Source organism: Nasonia vitripennis, chromosome 2 (assembly GCF_009193385.2).
Source record: "Nasonia vitripennis strain AsymCx chromosome 2, Nvit_psr_1.1, whole genome shotgun sequence".
In the NCBI taxonomy this organism is placed as follows: domain Eukaryota; kingdom Metazoa; phylum Arthropoda; class Insecta; order Hymenoptera; family Pteromalidae; genus Nasonia; species Nasonia vitripennis.
Window position 1 is genome coordinate 31,955,785 of NC_045758.1, and position 21,151 is coordinate 31,976,935.

General features: G+C 49.3%; 1 long non-coding RNA gene and 1 other non-coding gene across 4 annotated transcripts in view; one reads left to right on the forward strand and one right to left on the reverse strand.

Annotated features, from left to right (window-relative positions):
• The window catches only part of LOC103315844, a 373,598-nt gene that overhangs the window by 154,387 nt on the left and 198,060 nt on the right, over positions 1-21,151 (forward strand). The gene's annotated exons all lie outside the window — the stretch shown is intronic.
• On the reverse strand, positions 13,646-13,782 carry LOC116416423. Its single transcript, XR_004226860.1, has one exon. It is a non-coding gene; the product is annotated as a U11 spliceosomal RNA (small nuclear RNA).

Consider the following 21,151-nt stretch of genomic DNA (forward strand, 5'->3'; position numbering starts at 1 on the left):
AAAATTGCGCAAGATGGGTGGAGTCTCGAGTTTTTTGCGAAATTTCTGGGGCATCGCGGGCAATCCACCTGCTCGATGCAAGGTACATTAGTCCGAGAGCAGGCGCATACATAAGAATACATTAGTATAAAAACTAAGAGGATCGTTTAATATTTATGATGTATACAGGTTTGGTATACGATGCTGAATATTTTAGAAACACCTCTTGTCTATTAGACGCTTTACAAAGTGGTAGGTATCTCTCTCTCTCTCTCTCTCTCTCTCTCTCTCTCTCTTGCGCGCTCGCCGCGCATAAATTGCCTTTAATTTGTATAATTTGTGGCGTCTAATAAAACAAACAAGGCGACAAGTGCCGCGCTGACGAGCAACGACGCTGAAAGCTAGTATCAATATAGGAAGCTTCTTACGATATCGTGTACGTACGTATTACAGTTTAAGGATCGTTTCCGCAAAACTATTCCAAACCATCGGCGTCGGGGCATTGCGCAACAGGGCAGAGTAGCGCACACAATGCAGAACGTGGAAGAAGCGCGACAGGAAGGCTCAGCGCGTCGGTGACTACCGCGTCGGTGCAGCATCATCCTTCCGCGCAGCGGCAATCTATCTCAGGGGTGTGATCTGTTGGTTTCCCCTCTCCTCTCTGCGGCGCTCGCGCGCATCATCGCATCCTCGTAGCTCTCGGTCACACGCACCCCTAGCGCGAGCCGGCCGTGGGGGTCACAATGGTTTGCATACACTTTCCCATAGGGATGACACCGGCTCCACAGACACATACCTGGACTTTTAAACGCCCCGGAGAAAAAGGGATAACATATGGAGATCTATGCAAAATCGCGCACGACGAGAGCGAGAGGCATACCTGTGCGCGGAAGGAAGGATGTATCCGTCCGGTCGAGGGGTTGCGCCACATCGTCCCATTGTTCCAGATCTCTCTGGAAGGGTTGCTGCTACTGCTGCTGCTAGCCACCCTTGGAAGGACAAGAATTTAAATATATGCAAGCAGGAGACAGGGAGCTTTGGGCTTCTTGATCGCGATGCCTGCGTGTGTATTCAAATCGGGGCGCCCATTACCTGCCCTCTTCCTATTCAAACACCAGCGAGAGAGAGAGAGAGAGAGAGAGAGAGAGAGAGAGCCCGCCAACCCCCCCAACGTAGAGTCGCTGCAGATCATCGAAGATTTATAATAAAACAGAGCGGCGGCGGCCAGGAACCACCAGCGGACTGTGGGAAAAAACTCGTCGCTACTTTGCCTATCGTCGCAGTAGCGCTCAAGGGGGCCCTTTCCTCCTCTCTCTCTCTCTCTCTCTCTCTCTCTCTCTCTCTCTCTCCTTATTGCTCTTCGCGCTTATTGGGACATGTACGCGCTCTCGCATCGCCGATTATTTACATGCATACAATACGTATCGGCTCATCCGCGCGACCGTTAACTCGTTACGCTCCGCGTATGCGACGGAGATAGAGAGTAACGGATCGATCACACCTGCGATTATTTCGGATATTTAAATATATGCACCGCGCTCGCGCGCCTCGAACAACAGATCGTTGCTCCTTTCGCGCCGGCCTAAGCTACCGGAGCTGATTGATCGTGAGTTATATAATATCGCATCCAAGACGCTGTTTGTCGAAGGAAATGAGGGACTTTTTATCATGCAAATCGCCGCGGTAACTGAAAAAATCCTTTTTGCCGCGCTTCCGTAACGTATATCCATCGAAAAAAGTGTTACGTTGAGTCGATGCAGGAGAGAGAGGAGAGAGAAGGGGTCAACGAATCCTGGAAAGCCGAAACTTTTTCGGAGCCGAGGCATCGATTGCATTCCACCGATGCGAGAGAGAGAGAGAGAGAGAGAGAGAGAGAGAGAGAGAGAGAGAGAGAGAGATGTATTTATGGGCAGCGAAAGTTCGCTTTCGAAAAGAGACTACACTATCCGAGTTGTAAGAGAGTTTAGAATCATTTAAATGAGATCCTCAGGTGAATAACGCGATTTAATTATGTCTCCCGCGGCCGATTTATGGTGGGGTTTTAGTAGTATTTTAAGTGGTCTTATGATATGAGTTATGTGTTTAACTTTCCTATACACCGCTCACCGCTGCGGCCGCGACGAACTACTATTAAAGCGGACTTTCGAAATAGCTGTCGAGCGTAATTCATCGCCAATTTTGAATATACTCTAATTAACGCGGGAAAATCAAAGTCGCCAGCCCTTCTCATCTCTCTCTCTCTCTCTCTCTCTCTCTCTCTCTCTCTCTCTCTCTCTCTCTCTCAATAGAGAAGCTCGATTATCGGCTCCGCTACACACAGTCCATTGTCAGCGACACTCCATAAAAAAAGCGAGCCACTCATCAAATAAATTACACGGTTAATCGACTCTCTCTCTCGTGTCCGATGGAAATCAAGCCGCTCGAATCCACTTCACACTTCCACGTTAGACGCATTATTATAATACTCGTCCGTCCGCCGCGTTTTATTAGTCCTCGGCTGCTCAAATCTCATAAAAAAAGCAACGAGAGAAAGAAAGGAGAGAGAGAGAGAGAGAGAGAGAGAGAGAGAGAGGGAGAGAGAGAGTGAGAGAGCCGCAACATAATAGTTGGCGCCAGTGGCACGCGACCGCATGCTAATGCTTTTCCTTGAACGATAATTAGATGCCCGAGTGAGAGAGAGAGAGAGAGAGAGAGAGAGAGAGAGAGAGAGAGAGAGAGAGGAAGGTTTAAGGTCAGTCCTCGTGTGTGTGTGTGTGTCGCGCGCGGGATCGAAAATTAATGCAATGCACCGCGGGGAGATGCGGCGGCGGCGGTCGTATGCAAATGTGCAGCTACTACTACTCAGCTCGCGCCCAAAGCAGTCGAAACAAGGAAGAGAGAGATCCTAAGGACTGCTCTGTGTATTATACGCGCATTATGCCGTATACCCGTTTCGTTTCTGCTTCCTTCCTTTTTTAACTCGCGCGTATAGGCTGCTTTTTTTCTCCTGGACCCGCGGATAAATAATTCATCGGACCGCCGCGTGCTTTATGACGATTATGCTAATTTCGGCATAACGCGCGAGAAGAGGAACCTGTTGGTGCGTACGGTGCATCGCGAGAGAGAGAGAGAGAGAGAGAGAGAGAGAGAGAGAGAGAGAGAGAGAGAGAGAGAGAGAGAGAGAGAGAGACTAGATCTCTCGAAGGGAAGGCGGAACTGACACGCGCGGACCTTCATTAGGGATTCGCTCGTTTTGGCTTCTCGGAAAAAAATCCGCGTCTCTTTTCTTTTTTGCGATCCGCGCTGCTGTGTGTGTTAGCGCCGCCGCAACACATTGTTCGCCGCCCAATCTGAATACGAATAAGGACATTAGTTTTTATGCGCGCGCAAGCGCCTGTAAACACACTCGATTATGTATGATAATTTCGTTAGCTAACGTTTTGATTATGCGTATTTACACTTGTGAGTTTGTATCTCAACAGGTGAGCGATATATATATATATATATATATATATATATATATATATGGCCCGCGAAAGTGAAATTAATTTTTTCGAAACGATATGCGACGATCTTGAATTTTCGGGTACGCCGACAAAGGAGCGAAGCAACGGTGAAAAGTGAGATAAATCGATATGGGCGAGAAGAAATACATCGTGTCTCTCTCTATCCAGTTTCTGGAAAGCGGGACTTTTTGGGAGCTGCTCTTGTGGGCTTTGAGCGAGAGATATTTTTTCTTCCAGCGCACACAGCTTCTCGCGACGATGTATATGGTGTATAGCTGAAAGCGGCGGAGAAAAATGCGTGGCTTACAGGTGCACGTCGGGGGCCCCGAGAAGTGGGTAAGGCCCATTATCGAATAGTGGGAAACCGGTGACCCACTCCAAGCTGCCGCTGCCGGCGCAGACTCTCCGCTCGGTCCTTTTCTTCTTTAGGGAACGTCGACCCCAGAAATTCCATTTTATACTCTGCGCGTTTAGATCGTCTTTCCACTGCACTCTCGTTGTTCGCGAGGCGTCGACTGCTATTGAGGTTTATTATACACTGAGTATGCGTGACCCTTTATCGTTTTTTAAATTCGTATGCACGCGACAGCGAGTGTATTCCAGAGCTTATGGAATTAGATAGACAGAAGTATTAGCTTTTCTTATCGGACATGAATAGCAATTTAATTTTTCAATACAAAGGAACCCCGCATACGTAACCGCACGCAGCCATACAAAACTGGTATATCACAGGCGGTACGAACAAGATTTTACGCGCCAACCGCGTTGTCTCCTCCACAAATATTGAACCGTCAATATAGCAGAGCCGCGGAGCGAGTGTCCCACGATTGACAGAAAAGCCAAGCTGGCGCACGTGTAAGTAGATATCACCGTCGGCGCTGGGACAATCGATGCCGAGTCGAGAGGATGAGCATCTCCGCGAGATATCCGCTGCTCCTTATCTCTCCTCCGTCGCTATACTCGTTATTAGCGCTGGCGTTTATCCGGGCCTATGTAATAAATTGTCCGCGCCGCGGTGCCGTGTGTGCGTTAACGGTTAGAGGTCCGTTTCACGTGTGAGAGAGGACTAGAGAGATTCTCCCGAGGAATGTGGACGTACATACAGTCCGGATCGAAAGTGGCTATACGGGCGCGGAAAAAAAGGAAAAAAAATTGGTCGTTGATCCCCTGATGGATCGTCTATAAATCCGCGCATTAGGACTAGCCTTTTTTCGATTATTCACCGCCTCGACTTCGCGCGAGCGCGTGTATTACTCGGAGTGTTAAACCGAGTAACTGTAATTACCCACGTTTATAATGTAACATCGATCTGAAATAACCGTTAATTTCGCAGGCGTTAAAGCTTTTGGCGCAAACTGTATCGAGATACGCGTCTTGTCGGACGACTTGCGGATATGATTTCTCTCTTTCTGCCGTCCCGACGAAGATTATTTCGAGCAGTCATTCCATTACGGATCCGTCTCTCTTCGCGCGCGCGCGCGCGAGGAAAGTACAGTGATTACGGACGCACGGGGCGCGACAAGTGCCTGTCGATTCGGAAAAATTACACTCGTCCCCGTGATTCAGAGCAGGCATTATACCCGCGGGATATTTATTCCGTCGATCTCGCATTATCGAGTTTGCGATATAGGCGTGTTATGATTTACACGGAGACCTTCGCGTCGAGGATAATAAGCGCAGGCAAAAGAGGAACCCGCGTGTCCTGCCAGACACTCCTCCGCGTTTTTGCTCCCGAAAAAAAGAGCGCGACGGGTCATCTCTCTCTCTCTCTCTCTCTCTCTCTCTCTCTCTCTCTCTCTCTCTCTCTCTCTCTTACGCTCAAGCTTGAGAAAAACAGTCCCACTTCCGACGCGCAGTGTCTCCTTTCAGGAGATACTTGATTCCCCCGTCGGTCGATCCGATCGCGCAACCCTTGTGTCTGTGTGTATACACACGTGTACGTACGTAACCCTGGACCTTTTTTCTCTCCCTCTTTTTCCGCCGCGTCTCCACAATACACCCGTAGAGAGAGAGAGCGCGCGAACAGGTAGGAGAGCCGGAGAGCTGAAAAGAGCAGGTAGTGTGTGGTGCCTCGATGCACTTCTATACACGCACGTGAACGCCGAGCCAGCGCGGAAAAAGGGAAGAAAGGTGGCGGGCCAGCAGCAGCAGCAGCAGCAGCGAGTTAATGCGTTTCTTTTATTATGCAACGTAGAGGCGAACCTGACCTGCAGCCCCGGAACCGTTTAGGGAAATTTTTTCAGTGTTATTCAAACGAGGGTCCGAGGGTATGTGTGTGCGCGGTAGAAAAAAAGACCGAGGCTAACTCTTTCTCTCTCTCTCCCTACTTTTTTCGCCCATCATCCGAGCTCATATGCATATCGATCGCGCCGCGGAGAACTTCGATCAATGATGTGTGTACTCTGCGCGACAGTGGAAAACCCTTACATTACTGCAACGGTTTTTTTTGTCTGTTGTTTTCTAAGGTCTCGACGAGGCCTTCGGTTATATAGGAGGGGCGAAAGGAGCGCTCGTCAAAGAATTTGCATAAATTTAGCTCCGCTGCTCTGCTTCCCCTTTTTTGGCCGACGTATGCGCGCGTGTGTCAAGACTCGTACGGACGATTTCGCGCTGTGTTCCAAGGTGTGCTACAGCTTGCCTGTCTCGATCCTTGTTTTTTTTTTTTTTTTTTTAATAAAAAATATTGCACGCTGATAGAATCATCAATCGCTCGCGCGGCCAACTGCTCCCCCAAGTCGTATCGGAAACAAATCCACCATATACAAACTAGCCTTTCTCCGCTGCGTACAATACCAGGGGTATCCACGATCGACTGCGTTACACGTTTCTCGCGCTTTGCTCCGTAAGAAAAAGACCATCGCCGTAATAGTCCATACACAGCAGCAGCGGCTCAACTTTCTCCGGCGTTCGGATTAACCCTATACCAGTATAGAGCGTGTGCGCGGGAGAGTCTGTGGGCAAACAAATGAAATCCCCCGAAGTTCGACGCGTGTAATGCGAGTGTTTGCGGTGCGCGCGCGGTTGTTCTCTCTCTCGCTCTCCCGCGTCTTTTACCGGCAACAGCCGCAAGATATACGTTCTCTCCGCCGTGTTTGTGTTTGAGAAGTAAATTACAATAATTGAATAAACCGCTAATTCACTCCCTCGAAGCAGCAGCCTCCCTCTTCTACTTCGCAGACTGTCTGTGTTTGTATCTCGGCTATACGCGATGCACATGCAGGCGCCTATGCGTACTTTTGCCCCGGCCAGTATTTACGAAGTCATATTTTTCGCTTTAATCTCGTTAGCTACTCTATGCAAAGCCAAGGATTACAGTCGGACAAAGGCTTTTTCGAATATCACGCATTATTATTGTTTCGATCGTTTGAGCTAGTCGACTTAGCGCACCGGTGCGTTGCCGACGTTTTTTTTTAAATTATTTAATAACGAGCTGCGTTTACGTGCGCGCGGTGTGTAGCGAAGGCCGTTTCGCGCGCTGTATGAAACGCTTTTTAATAACGCTTAATGATTCGACAATCTTCGATCCTTACGGCGTGTATTGCCGTGGCGCTGCATAATGGCTATAATTGAAAGTCTAGAAAAAATAATAAGCAGCCGCAGTGAGTCAGGATTACGATTACATACATTAGCGCTAAGGTAAGCAAACATTATATGTGGAGAGAAGACAGCATCTCCGACGCACTCGTGAATTACGGCATTCCTCTTTCGTATACGCGCTATAATACTATATAGAATACGAGTGAAGAAGAAGCAGCAGCTCGAAACGCATTACTATATATACACAGACAACGCTCGCATGAATCATCGCAAGCGTGCATCGCGCGACTTGAATGCAAAGTCGCCGAAAAGTCTTGCGTGGAAAATTTTCGAGATGAGTATATTACACGGCGTATAAAAAAGCAGCAGCAGGTAGAGGTTTTCGGACCCGCGCGCGAGACAGTTACGCGACGAAAGGGACGAACATGCGGCGACGACGCTCTGTCTTCTCTTCTGCGCGTCTTTTGGCAAACATTCAAGAGAGTGTGTGACGCATCCGGCTGTAGGTACGCGGAGGAGTTTTTTTTTTCGTTTCCTCGAGTTTCTGCGGTGACTCTAGGAACGAGTTTCAGGTGGGCAGCGCATAAATATTTTCCGCTCAGGACACGAAAATAATATGTTTTTCGAAAAAGTTCAAGAGCTGCCGAATGCGGCGATGTGGTCAGGGTTTTTTTAATTTCACGCGGGAAAAATTTTGGATCGATTCTTGCGCAACTCATTGCTCGGGAAAAAAAAGGTAAAATTCCGTTTTGTCCCGAAGTTTCCTTTTTTTATCAGTGAATAAAGGCACTTGTGTGTTAGTCGCGGGCGAGAAAGAAGACGCGCGACGAGTCGTACCTTTACATAGGTGATTCGTTCAAAGTTCCGAGTATTCGTTATTTGTTTGTCGGACTCTCCACGCCGAATGGTTTGACTATTTCAGCTGCTTCTTCTCGCGCGCCGCGCGCGGGCACGTTCCTTTTCTCTCATTCTCGACTCGTTTTATTTTTAACGAAAATCCATCCACTCGCTCTTTCTCTCTCTCCTTCGCGTCATCCTTTGAAATCGCACAGGTATACACACACATGGAAGAGGGCGACTTTTGAGGCAGAGGCCAAAAAGAATTCGGCACCGGTATTTCCGTATCGGAAAAAACGAGCAGCAATAGCTCTATGCAAAGTCGGCTGAGAAACCTTAGAAGGCTTTTTTTCTGATTCCCTCTCAATTGAAAATTTCAGGCCGGCCAGTAGTAATCCGAATCTATACACGGCGCACAATTGATTCACAAAAGCATATACGCGCGACGAATAGCCTTGACTCGCACGGCGCATATCAAATAGCGGATTTTCAAGTATCTCGCTCTCGCTCTCTACTGTTTCGATTTTATTATACACGTGCGTATACCTGCAGCGCTGCAGTCGGCAATGCTTATACTGCAGCGCAACAGAAGCATTTCCGTTTAGCGATATCACTTCGCGTGTGTGCTGCGCGGAGTATATATAACGTATAGAGGAGAAGAAGAAGAAGAAGCGCCGGGAATGCTCTCGCTTGGGGCTATATAGCAGAGAGATGAGAGAGAGAGAGAGAGAAAAAAAATCGGGAGAGAAATACTGCGAAGGAGAGCGAGCGAGAGAGAGAGAGAGAGGGAGAGGTCCCCGTTGTACGGACTGACGATTATAAAGAACGGTAAAAAAGGAAGCAGAAGAATGGAGTGTAGCCATCGCGTCGTTGGCTGTGTTTAAAAAACCAGTTGTGCCAGCCGAGCCGACAACGCTCTCTCGCTCTCTCTCTCTCTCTCTCTCTCTCTCTCTCTCTCTCTCTCTCTCTCTCTCTCTCTTGACTCGACTTCGTTTTCTCGAGCGCGTGGGCCGCACGGGCCCTTAGGACGCGCGCGCGCGATGCTTTTGGCTTTCTCTCTACCGCGTATAGCGTGTGTCTCTTCTTTTCTTTTTCGGTGAGCCTCTCCCGCGTCTCTTTCTGTCTCTCGGCGCTTCTCCTTTTCTAGCTCGCTCTCGGCTTAATGAAAGCACTCGATAGCGATATTCTTTCCTTTGCGCTCTCTGTTTGCGTAGACTGTAGAATTTTAAAGAAAAGTCGATAAATCATCGGCGATCCGATCGATGTATGCTGCCGGCAGTCGGCCAAATGTTTACTGCTTCTCGCGTGGATATAATAGAGGCTGTCTAACGGGAGAGGATAACTTTTCCGTGTTTGATTTGCATTTTGCGCGCGGTGGTATGTTATGTAACCGAATATACAGCCTGTTAAGTCCGTATAAATGTGAGCCAATATTGGAGTACTTATTCGCTCCAGCGATCGTAATTTTTCGGCAAATATTTTAAGTCACCTTCCGGCGTTTGGACATCGTTTGCGCTACGCAGTCGAAAGGTTTGCCATATTTTTTCTCTCGGGTAATCGTACGGACGAGTCGAAGCCCATACGAATCTCTTAATGAACGACCGGCGGAATAAAGACGATTGAATAATAACCAGCTCCTCCGAGAGGAGAAAACGCGCTCGTAAAAGTCCGCGATTTTCCTTGATGAACGCGACGACTCAATAGTAAAACAGCATAATACACTATTCCGCGGTCGCTTCGAAATCCTCTTACGCGTCCTTCCAATTGCCCCGCGACAAGATCGACAGCCAAAAGTCAGTCAGTCAGTCTTTCTTTTCGCGATGGGCTTGGCTCTCTCTCTCTCTCTCTCTCTCTCTCTCCGTGACGTCATCCGCCTTCGCAGTCCTGCGGCGCGGATTACCTCGCGCGAGAGAGAAGTGCATCCGAAATTATGCAAATACCATGCAAATCCCGACACACTTCGTGACGCTAATCCGCGTCACAATATTAGAGGTAATTGGCCGCGAGTGCGCTGACATCTCGCTTTCCTTTTATCGCCCCGCTCGCGCTGTTTATGTAGCCCCGGGATGTTCCTCGTGTAATTGCCGCTACGCTTCGTCGCGGATCCGAAGTTCCACGGGCTCTCGTTGTAAATTATATGCTTTGATGATGAATCTTTGCGGGGATGCGTGGTGTGTGCACTTCGACACTGTACGCGTGCGCGAATTCGGTTTCATTGTTGTACGTAGCTTTGCTGTTTAACTTGTAAATACGATCATTCCAGCCAATGTTTTCGTTGTAAATCATTAAGTTATTTAAATTTTCGCGTGATTTAATCGTAGCGCTTATTGAATATAATAATAAAGCAGCGATAACGATGCTAATAGTATCTCTCACTCCGCTGGCTCAAGGCTGATCAAAACAAACATTTGGATAGAGACTGCTTTTTTCTGGAAACTCGACGATCGCGGATATTTTGGTTTTTCGCTCCTTCTCTCTCTCACTCCATGACATCACGAGTAACCAAACAAGAAGCAGAAGCTCACGGTGGTTCCTAGAAGGTAGCCGAGAAATTTTCCACCCATTTCCGCGATCGCGCGCGCGCGCGGCTGTGTAATCCGATATTTATTGGTTATCACGCAAAACTCGTCTCTGTTGCGCAATTGTCGCCTCTTCGCGGACTCCGATGCGTTATTCTCCTTAATTCTCCCCCTCCCCCTGGAAAACAATAACTCATATCAAACCGCGTGCGTGCGCGAGCTACCGGTCTTGATCTCGATCTCCGAGTGATCCGTGTTCGCGTCCGCAAGTCGAACGGTCAGACAAAAAGCCCTCCATCAATTTAAATTTCTTCATCGGTACGTACACCGCGGCTGTGACACACACACACACACACACACAACTGCGTTTTCGGCGTCGTTCGTTTTTCAGCCCGACTCCCCGTCGTTCATTCATTCCTCTCTCTCTCTCTCTCTCTCTCTCTCTCTCGATGCTGAATTATCTCCCTCTTCTGCGGCCGCGTGTATAATATCCTTTATCGGCTCCTTTCTCTCTTGCGCGTTCATTCATAATACCCGCTCTGTGTGTGTGCTCTTTGAGACGCGCGCGGTTAATTGAAACTTACTTTCCGCGTCCGTTTGTTATTGAGCGGGCGCGGCGCCGGTCATTACCCGCAATTTGAAAGTCAAATACTCGCGCGCGGCATTTAAATTTTGTATAAGCTGCCGCTGCTGCGTTCGTATAATTTGCCAACGTAATAATTTCGATTCTTCGTCGCTTTTTTTCTCTCTCGATCTCCGCATCACGTGCGAATGATGACGTTACACACGCAGCGAGCAAATGACACAGCAGTTTGATTCTCGTATAGAGTGTGTAAGAGCTGAGAGAAAATAAAAACACGAGCTCGTCCATTACCCCGCGCGCACTATAAAAATTCATATTTTCTGCGCCGGTGCAGTGCGCGTATACAACCTCGGCGAATAGGCGGCAAAGGAGTAGGTTGATGGATGATGGGCGGTCGGCCAGTACCTCGGTTAAAGTTATCTCCGGGTAATCTGAGCCTCGCGCTCCTCTCGCTCTTATACTATCTCCCAAGCAAGGGCGAGGTCAGACACGCGGGGTATTAAGGCGTTTCTCAAAGGAGGACTGGGTCAAGACGCCGCAGCGGCAGCGGCAGCAGCAGCAGCAGCAACAGCCGAGCGTTGCATCAGAGCGTGTGTGTACATACACGGCTCTCAGAGAGAGAGAGACTATATTACACACGCAGCGCATCGTTGCCATCAGACACTCACACGCGCACACACGCACGCACGTGTGTGTTGTTCCTAGCGCGGACAGAGTCCTTGACCCACTACGGGCGTGTAACATGTCGGGCAGCCACGGCGACCGCTGCCGGATTATCAAAATTTTTTTCGACGGGAATAAAATGTGGGAGACAATTTTGGCCGAGAGAGCTGGTTTTCAGAGAGAGACACGATCTTATCGCGCGAGAGAGCGACGTGGACGCTGTTTATGCTCGTGAGGAAGAGAGACGTATATAATTCGCGGAGTCATGGAGCGAGTTTTTTTTTATTAATACGAAAGTCGTCTCTTTGATAATTATTAATTTCGCAAGGTGTTTCTCGTTCTCGGCCCGAAAATAACCGCCCCGCGCGGTTGCGCAACCCGCGGTCGTAAAAAATGAAATAGCGACATCTGTGAAGTGGCGACGGAGAATAGCGCAGGTGAAATAATCGGTAAAGAGTTGAAAGAGCCTAGAGATACACACACACACAGGGCCCAAAAAAGAGCGTCGAGACGTCTACCTTACCCTTCGCTCGGCTCGCGACCCCAAGGGGTAAGTACCACACAAGGGCCCTTGTATCACCTCGACTCGCACCTGAGAAAATCTAATCTCCCCTTCGCTCTCTCTCCGACACAGACACACGCGCACACGGACGAAACTGGTCGGGTTGGTACTGCAGGCTGCAGCGCCGAAAAAAAGAAACGAGCGAGAAAGCGAACCGGGAGCGCCGATACACAGGCCCCTGTAATTTTTTGCTGCCGCGCGTACGTGCGCGCTGCCACTGTAGGAATCTGCAGCGATCGAATCCCGATGCTCGTCTATCCGCTCCGGGGCGTCACGATTCGGCAATTTTCAATACCGGGCGCGCAGCTCTTTTTCTCTCTCGAGCCTATACCCACACACGAGTGTATAATACACGCACACGAGCCTCGACTTTCGGAAAGGTCAGACAGGTTTTCGCTACCCGTTACCAGAAAGAGAGAGAGAGAGAGAGAGAGAGAGAGAGAGAGAGAGAGAAGCTGCGTGTCCGCGTCCGTGTGTATAGAGTCGCGTCGGCTTTAGATTTCGAGCCGATTACGAGCGGCAGACGAGAGAGAGAGAGAGTTTGACCCGCGGACCGGTTCGTTAGATCTTCTCCTGCGGCTCGACGAGCGCAGAAAATAATAAAGAAAAACAATGCAGCACGACGGAGTTATGCTCGCATGAGCTACGCTTGCGTGCGCTAGATCGTTTTCCGAAACGTCCTGATAGCAGCGCTGCGCTTTTTCGGCATACATAATTGCCTCCTAATAATCCACGAAAAATTTCAGCCCGCGACTGTTCAAAATTACAACAAAGTAGAAAGCTCTACATCAAAGGCCTGAGTATAAAAATTCTGAAAGGTATACACAGTAACGGAATCGCGCAAGCGTGACATCCCGCAGAAAACGGAAAAGGAGTACTCTTGCCCAATACCCTCCCGGCCGATAAAATCTTATCGAAGCCGGCGCTATTAGTTTTACAGCTCCCGCGCGGAGATTTAGAGTCACGCGAAGAGTCGAAATCGTGTTGCGCAATAAACGTGTATAACATGCAGCGAGCTGCGCCGTGTGACGTCAGGCCGCTGCATCCACCGAGAGCTTCCAGATCTGCCGCTGCTGCAAAAAGCGAGTGTATGTACGTCGCCGCTGCATAACAAGCCATGCACCCGCTGCTGCAAGAAGGTCACGCGCGGAAAAAAGAGGCGAAAAAAAGGAGGAAAATCCTGCGGCGGCGACGACGACCAGTTTCTACTCGCTGCTATAGGCTGACGTCATAGCGCGCAAGAGAGCTATGAGCTGTGTTGTGTGCGCGCGACTCGCGATGATGGTATATATATATGTGTGTGTGTGTGTGTGTGTGTTCCGAGATGCTTTTTCAGCGAATCGCGGGAGAGATGATGATCGGAGGCTTCATACTTTTATGGATATAAGTAATCGCGCTGTGGTGTGTACGTATCGAGGTATACATCGTCGAAGAATCGTTATATTACAAATAATTTCTGTTTGATTGTCGATTCTACGAGGGAGGCGTTAGTGCATTTGGCAGCCCACAGCCTCCTCGGTTACAAAAATTACATACTGGGTATGTCTTGATGGCCATACCCCGCCGCTCCACAATATTGCGGATCGACGCGCTATCGAAGTAGCGAGTACCCTTTTTAATTCTCGAGCCAGAGTCTGGCCGCGCTTAAGTCACCTCGCGGTCTCAACTCTCTTACGTGCAGCGTTTGCGCGACGCCGCCAAGCGGCCGATCCGCCGAACCAACCACACACGCGCTGCCTATATCCGCATATATATGCGTACAGGCACATTTGTATCGTCGTCGCGCTGTTTATCGAAAGTTTCATTGTTGCGCGCGCGCGCGCGAGCCTCGTAAAAGGAGTCGGCGGAGATGTGACGGGCTGATGTCATCAATAAGTTGGCAATTAATGCTTAGTTATAAGTACACGGCTTTATATACACGTAGGCTGGTAGCAATAAATTTCTCGGAACCAGCCGCTCGCTCGCGCTTTCGTGATGTAAGCTCTCAGCAATTCCCTCGTCTGAGGCTCTCGGCGTGCTCCTATTATTTTTTCCATAATCATCGGGATTCTTTGAAAACAACAACGCGTCGAAATATATCAGAGATCTCTTTCGCAAAAGTCATCTTTACATAACACTCAGCAGTATAGGAGCGACCGTAACAAGCCGATATTTTTGCGCAACTGTGTCACCCTGTACCCCGACACACTTCCAGAAAAAGGCGCGAGACACTATACGCCCACGCACTCGCGGGGACAAAGTAAGAGTGGACAACGAGAAGCAGTTCCTCTCTCTCTCTCTCTCTCTCTCTCTCTCTCTCTCTCTCGCGCGCGCGAGCGCCATTCAGTTATTCCTCATGAATGAGCTCTCGCCGGCGCGCACGAGTGTACACCGCGAAGAAATGACATCTTCATACACGGCTCTCTCGCGAGTCGCATTATACACGAAGGTATATATAATACGTGCTCGGCTCATTGCGCAACGCGGGGAGAAAGGAAGTGTAAGTACACACAATGCGTGAAAGGGAGAGAAAGAAGAGAAAGAAAGGAGTGTGCAGCGTCCGAGGAGCCGTATATGTGAGATAATAATAAAGAGCCGCGCGCGGCGAGAGAGATGAAGAGATATTTCGCGCGTTAGTCGTGTACGCTGGTATAGATACTCGCGCAGTGCGCCGACACGTTATTGTTGTTGTTATTCGGTAGCAATGGGGCAATTGATCGTCGCGGACGTGCCGACGAGTGAATGGATTATACAAGCTCGCGCGCGGTGAGGCCGCTCGGGGACTGTGCACACACCGGCTCATTGAATCGATCACTCGACTTATTGATCCGAAGCGATGCGTGTGTGATTTTTCGACGGTAAGCTCGATCAATCGCTCGAGTCGTGTGCTGGCTGCTTCGCAAAGAGACTTGCTCGGCTCTGCTGCAGCCTCTCTCTCTCTCTCTCTCTCACGCACACACGGGCGAATATTATTTCCTCGAGCGCAGGCAAAGGAGACGACGAGGCAGGGCTGCTACAGCAGTAAAGCGGACTTAACGCCACGTATAGCGAGTCCGCTGCAGCTGAGAGAGAGAGAGAGAGAGAGAGAGAGAGAGAGAGAGAGAGAGAGCCGAACCGGAGGCCCGACAACAGGAATGCCGTGTGTTAAAATACCTCTGCTCGCGGCGCGCTTAGCTTCTCTCGAGCGAGCGAGGCGTGTGTGTGTGTGTGTGTGTGCGAGCATGCCGTGAGAGTAGCTACGTGCAGCCTCGGGCCCAGCATCACCTGTCGGTCCCCCCTTTCTCATCCTTTGCCCCCCTTTTGCCTCGTGTGTGCGTGTGTGTAGAGATCGAAACGACGGCGCGATACGCGAGGATTATCGCAAGGGGCTGCTGCCGTTGCCGCGCAGCGTCTCTTTTTGCTCGGGTTATCTTCCTTCGGCCCGATTAGATGCCCGGTGATTAACGGAGTCGGGCCACGACGCGACGGACCGAACTCCGGGGAATTCGCCTACTTACCCGCTCGAGGCTTGTTGCTCTCTTTAGATCGCGAGGATCGTGAGTCTGCAGCGCTGGTTCGTTGCCGCTGTCTGCTTCCTCTTCTTTTTGTTCGATTAGGTAATGAGACGTTTTAATTATCCCGCGGAAATTCGAGCATGACTATCCGCCGCTGGATTTATGGTTTAATTAGCGCTCGAGTTTTCAAGGACAATATATATCGGAAGGATGAATCGTACTGCGGTATAATTTCTATGATCGCAGCTGGGCCAATTAATTAGGATTGATTGAAAAATTAACGATTGTCGTGCGCGGCGGGTCATGACTCGTAGCTATAGGAAAACAAAAACGTCGTTCGCGCAACGAAGTATATATGATTAGAACAACTCAGTTAAAGCGGCGAAGGAGGATTGAAAAAAAAATGAAGTGTAGTTTTTACAAGCGAAGAATCCGCCGCGAACGAAGCACTGCGGGCGAAATTATAACGTTAGCCGCGTCTCGTGTCACGGACACACCTCATCGCAACTGGCTCCATACATCACTAGCACGCAGGACTGCTCCTGTCTAACAACGGGCGCTACCCACATCAGCGGCGGACAAGAAAAGGGCGCGCGGAACGCGCTGGCTAAAAAGTGCGAAAATTCCGCGCAAGTTTCGCCGTTACTGCCCTCTCTCTCTCTCTCTGCGGTTTTGCGGTCTCTCTCTCTCTCTCTCTCTCACTCTCTTCTCGTCCCTACACACCTTGCGCGCATTGATCAGCTGCTGCGCGCCTGAAATAGCGGGAACCAACGCCGAGGCTCTCTCTCTCTCTCTCTGCTTAATGCCGCATGCGTGTGCGGGTATGAATTGTGATTTCCTTAACCGGTTGCCATATACTTGTCATTGACTTTTTGCAGGGGATGCTCTCGCGGCTACCGGCCGCTGTATACTACCGCCTGCTTATTAATTGGCTTTCTTCTCTCGCTTAACGCGCGAGAGAGCTGCGCGCTCGTAGATTTTCAATTTGTCGGCGGGAGCTACACGCGCTGATGGAAATTACGCGCGCGCGAGCTCGGCTGTAATTTCTATTATTTAACCATTATATACCGGCGGTTTTTAGAGTGACTCGACGATTTTACACCGGGAGTAGGTTAGCGTGCGAGTCGTAAATTATTTACAAGATGCTGATAACGTCGCTCGGGCGAAGCACTTAATCAGCGGTATGTATCGATGCTCGGTATCACGTATACGAAAATAATTAGCGATAATATCTCTCGGAAAAGTAGTAGCTGCAGCTACCGTATTACCGATTTACAAAACGCATGCCACGAGCCGGGCTGTATTAGCATAGAATCCAAATCGACGATGCTCCTCGCGATAGTAAACAAAACATTCCGTCGCTGCGTACAATCAATTTACCGATAATTTATACAAATCGGCATCAAAACTTTCGTAGCTCCCGCGTTCCGCATCTCCCACTTTCCTTCCCATCGCTACAGCAGAGAGTATTATACGGCCGTAAAATCAGCGCAATTAATCGACGGCCTATACAGAGAAAGTATATGTATATATAGTATACCCTCTCTCGCGGATATTACAAATCGGCGCTAGAAGCAACACGAGAAGCCGTCTAATGGTCGACCGCCGCTGTATAAAATTAATTACATACGCGTCCGCATCGAAGCTACACACCGGTAGGGATAAATTTCACGGCAGTTAAAAAGAGAGGCGTCGACTCTCTGAGATATACACGTGTAACGTATGCATATTCCTGGAACATTTCCGAGACTCCAGTAGAGGCACCTATTCGCATTGTTCCGCGAAAAAGTGTACCCGACAGAGCAGAGAGCAGTGCATATTCTGCATATACAGCTTTCTCTCTTGGTCCTTTGCTTATATTTACGGTCTAGCTTCGGGATTCCTCGGACGGCATTTTGTGCGGCTGGCCAAAAGCGGACGGGATGAAAGGCCCCGCGACGCGTTGATCTAGTGCCGCGCGCTTAACTAGGGTCGATACCGCGCGAGCGCTTGGATAAGAGCTGTCCCGCACATCCATTACGGGCTACCACTGCCCCCCCTCCCCTCTTGTCAGCGGCAATTTTCGCTTTTTGAGGGACAACAAGGAGCGAATAAGCGAGCAATTACACGAAATCGAGTAAATTGAATTAATAATATACGCAATTTCGAAGCCATAGCGCAGCTTCCGAGTATCGATGCAGATTCAGTGATTAAAGCTCTGCGCTTGCGCTTATGGAGTTGTTGATTTACGCGCGCATGTATTAAATTGTCGAGCGCGGAAGGATGACGTATGAAAATTGCCCGGCTCTCGAGCGAGACGACGGAGCGCGCACTTTTTCTCCGCGGATCACCGGCGTTATTAATGAGAGCAATTACAAACTCCGGCTTCTTCGCTCAGCCCGCGTAATTGTCCGCGACGCATATTTTGTTTAAACAACGCGAGCGAGAGCTGAATTATGTTCCAGGTAGATCGATCGAAGCGCGTATCACGGATATCGCGTCGGAAATAATTGAATGTAGAAACGCAGGACTACCGTTTCGGCCGTTGTGGCGGCGATCGTAAGATTGATCGGAGTGTCAAATACGAATCTCAACAATCCAGGAACGGGGCAGCGGTCAATCAAGATACTCTTCATCTCTCGACGTGAATTCCGGTAGGAGCCGAGAAGACAAGCGTGGAATTCGGTGCGCGACCGAGCTTCGAGTGATTTCAACAATACATCATATACATATACAACCTCTTGCGCAAGGCTTTCGTATTTGGATAGCTGTACGCTGTATATTGTCACGGGAGCTGCGTGTACTAAGCCGAAGATGTAGATTGAAATTAATGATCCCGCGCCCTCGCGGCTACCGGTTGTCACATTCGAGAACTTCATACTTATACTTACTCTGTCGTATCGGCCACAATTTTAACGAAGCTAGTACGGGCTTCTTCTTTTTTGCCCCGATAATCTCGTCCACCTATGTACTCGATCAATTAAAGGCGGAGCTCGTAATAAAGTCCCATTAGAATTCCCGCAACCTCATTCCCGTTGACAAAAAGCCGCGCGTTTACAGAGTAGGTGTCGCGAGCGCTCGAATCGCTGAACCAGAATAGCAAAATTGTGCAGCAATCGCATAAACGATCGGCAATTTTCTCGCTCGATCAGCGGCGTCGTTAATCGCGAGGAAAAGCGGCAATTAAACATTCGCTTCTCTCCGCTGCAAAAAGCGTGAGAAGTATGGGTGGGCACAGACACACGCGAGTGAGAGAGAGAGAGAGAGAGAGAGAGAAAGAGGTGGCAAAGGATCGCATACACGCGGTGTGTTGTAACGTTTTCTTCCTCAAGGTTCTGGCTCCGCTGCTGCTGTTGCTGCTGCTGTGTAGAGGCGTCCCGTAGGCGTCGAACGTTAAACGCATTCCACCTTAGAGGTTATGCATTGCGAAAGATCGCTGCTGTAGTGCGCGCACGCGGCTTGGGAGGAGAGTGTAGTGTGTCCGTGTGTTCTCGTTAGCCGCGATTCGCATGTCCTTGATTCAAGTTCACGCTGATCCCGTTTCTGTCGCCTGCGTCGGACCGCCACGCTGCGGCGACACCTATATATGAAGTATTTTTTTCTGATCCTAAAATTTTATTCGTCGGCGTTTTATATGGAAAACGTAATCATTTTACTGGGGCACGCGTGCCAGCCTTATAGTAGGCGAAGGTCTGAAATGATCCAAAAGTCAGTGGGGCAGCGTGAAAGGGAAAGTCTGACTCATACACATAGCGCGTGACAACTTTTGGAAATCGTGAGCGCAGTCTCTGCGGTGTCGGATTTCGATTTCGTTCTGAACGATTACGTACACGGTACAAGACTAGTAGCCCCGCACACGCACTGGTAACCTGTATTTTATGCTCTCTCGTGAAGATTGCAGGATATATCTTCTGAAATATTAATATCCAGTATACGTTTTATTATGCTGTAAACGCGCGTAATATTATTACGTTTATCGCCGTTTACGCACAACACGCGCCGATTCTAGATTCGAGTTCCAAGCGTGTGTATGCATTCTTTAATTGAAACGCATACTCCGCGCCTCGGATTAACGGTAATTCATATTAATTATATTAAAATCACGTACGGCGCATATCGTATGAGCGCGGTTTTTAAGGCTTCGAATACGATCGGAAGAAAATACTACGGCTCGCGCTTGATAGCTCAATAATTTTGGTTACAAATTGAGAGCTAAAAAACTCGTTTCTCCGCTGCACGTCGCCGTGCGGGAAGTTACGTTCGAAAATTCAATATTTACATAATGCGTATGGCATTATCATCGCGTTGAGGAGAAAAAAGGCAAGGGGGAAAGAGAGAAGAAAATTTTCTGAATATCCCGGCGAAATGTTAAATTACAATCGTCTCTTTGCCGCCCTGATGGCAGAACTGGTTTAACCGCGATGCAGCGGGCGAACTATTCAATAAACAATTCGGGCATCAGAATAAAAGGAGAAAGATCGCGCTGCCGTAATTAGAATTTAGCGTCGTATCTCCTATAACCGGCCGGCGACACCTCCATCGGCTCCGTCAAATAGCGTCGCGAGCGCGCGGGTAATTCCTGCAGCCCACAAATTCACCGACTCCCAGCTTATATACACTCCCGATACGTAGCGAGGGACAGCTTCTTAAGCTCGTTACGGCCGAGCAGCTTCTATACGCTATACCGACCAAACAACTTTGCGCGCGCTCGCTGGATTACGTAACGCGTACGCGAGAGAGAGAGAGGAACGAAGGCAAGCAGGATCGCAGAGTCCACTTGGCTGCGTTATAGTTGTATTATACGTGTGTGACAGGTATTTCTTTTTTTTCCCTCTCTCTCTCTCTCTCTCTCTCTCTCTCTCTGGAAGACGGAGAAAAAAGTCGCGACGGCTGCAGGAGGTATTTATCCGTAATATACTTCCGATCGGCCGTGCGCGCGAGTACGGCGCGCGGCGAGAGAGGAGGTGCGCACTTTTCGCGATCTCAGCCGCAGATAAGAGGCGCAGCGCCGGTTTTCTGGACTGGAAATTTCCTCGACGCGAGTTTCTTATCTAGGCTTCTATATACTCGTCTGTCTGTGTGCGTTTGTGAGTTTGTACGAGAATGAAAAAAAAGGAGGCGAGTGTGTGCATGTACCTGCAGAGCAGCGGATTATATCTGAAGTGGGACTTCTATAGAGAGAGAGAGAGAGAGAGAGGCATCAGAAGATCGCGCGTCGCGTATAATGAAACGGAAACGGTCTTCATACGCGCGCGCGTTTTCTTGAAAGTAAAAGCATCGCGAAATTCTAGCGGTGTATGTGCTCTCCGTGAGTGCACGCAGCTGATGTCTTCATGCGCGCGCTGGACGACACTTCTTTAAACGCGCGCTCGCGGCTTTTAAAATTCCAGCTCATCGCGTAGGCTGACTGTGGTGATTTCAAGGAATCTTTTTTGGATTCTTGGAATAATTCCGCTTAATATCATTGTTATTGAGCTTAGATCATTCTATACGTTGCCGGTCAATCTGTAAGCAAAAGCGAAACGTCAAGAGGA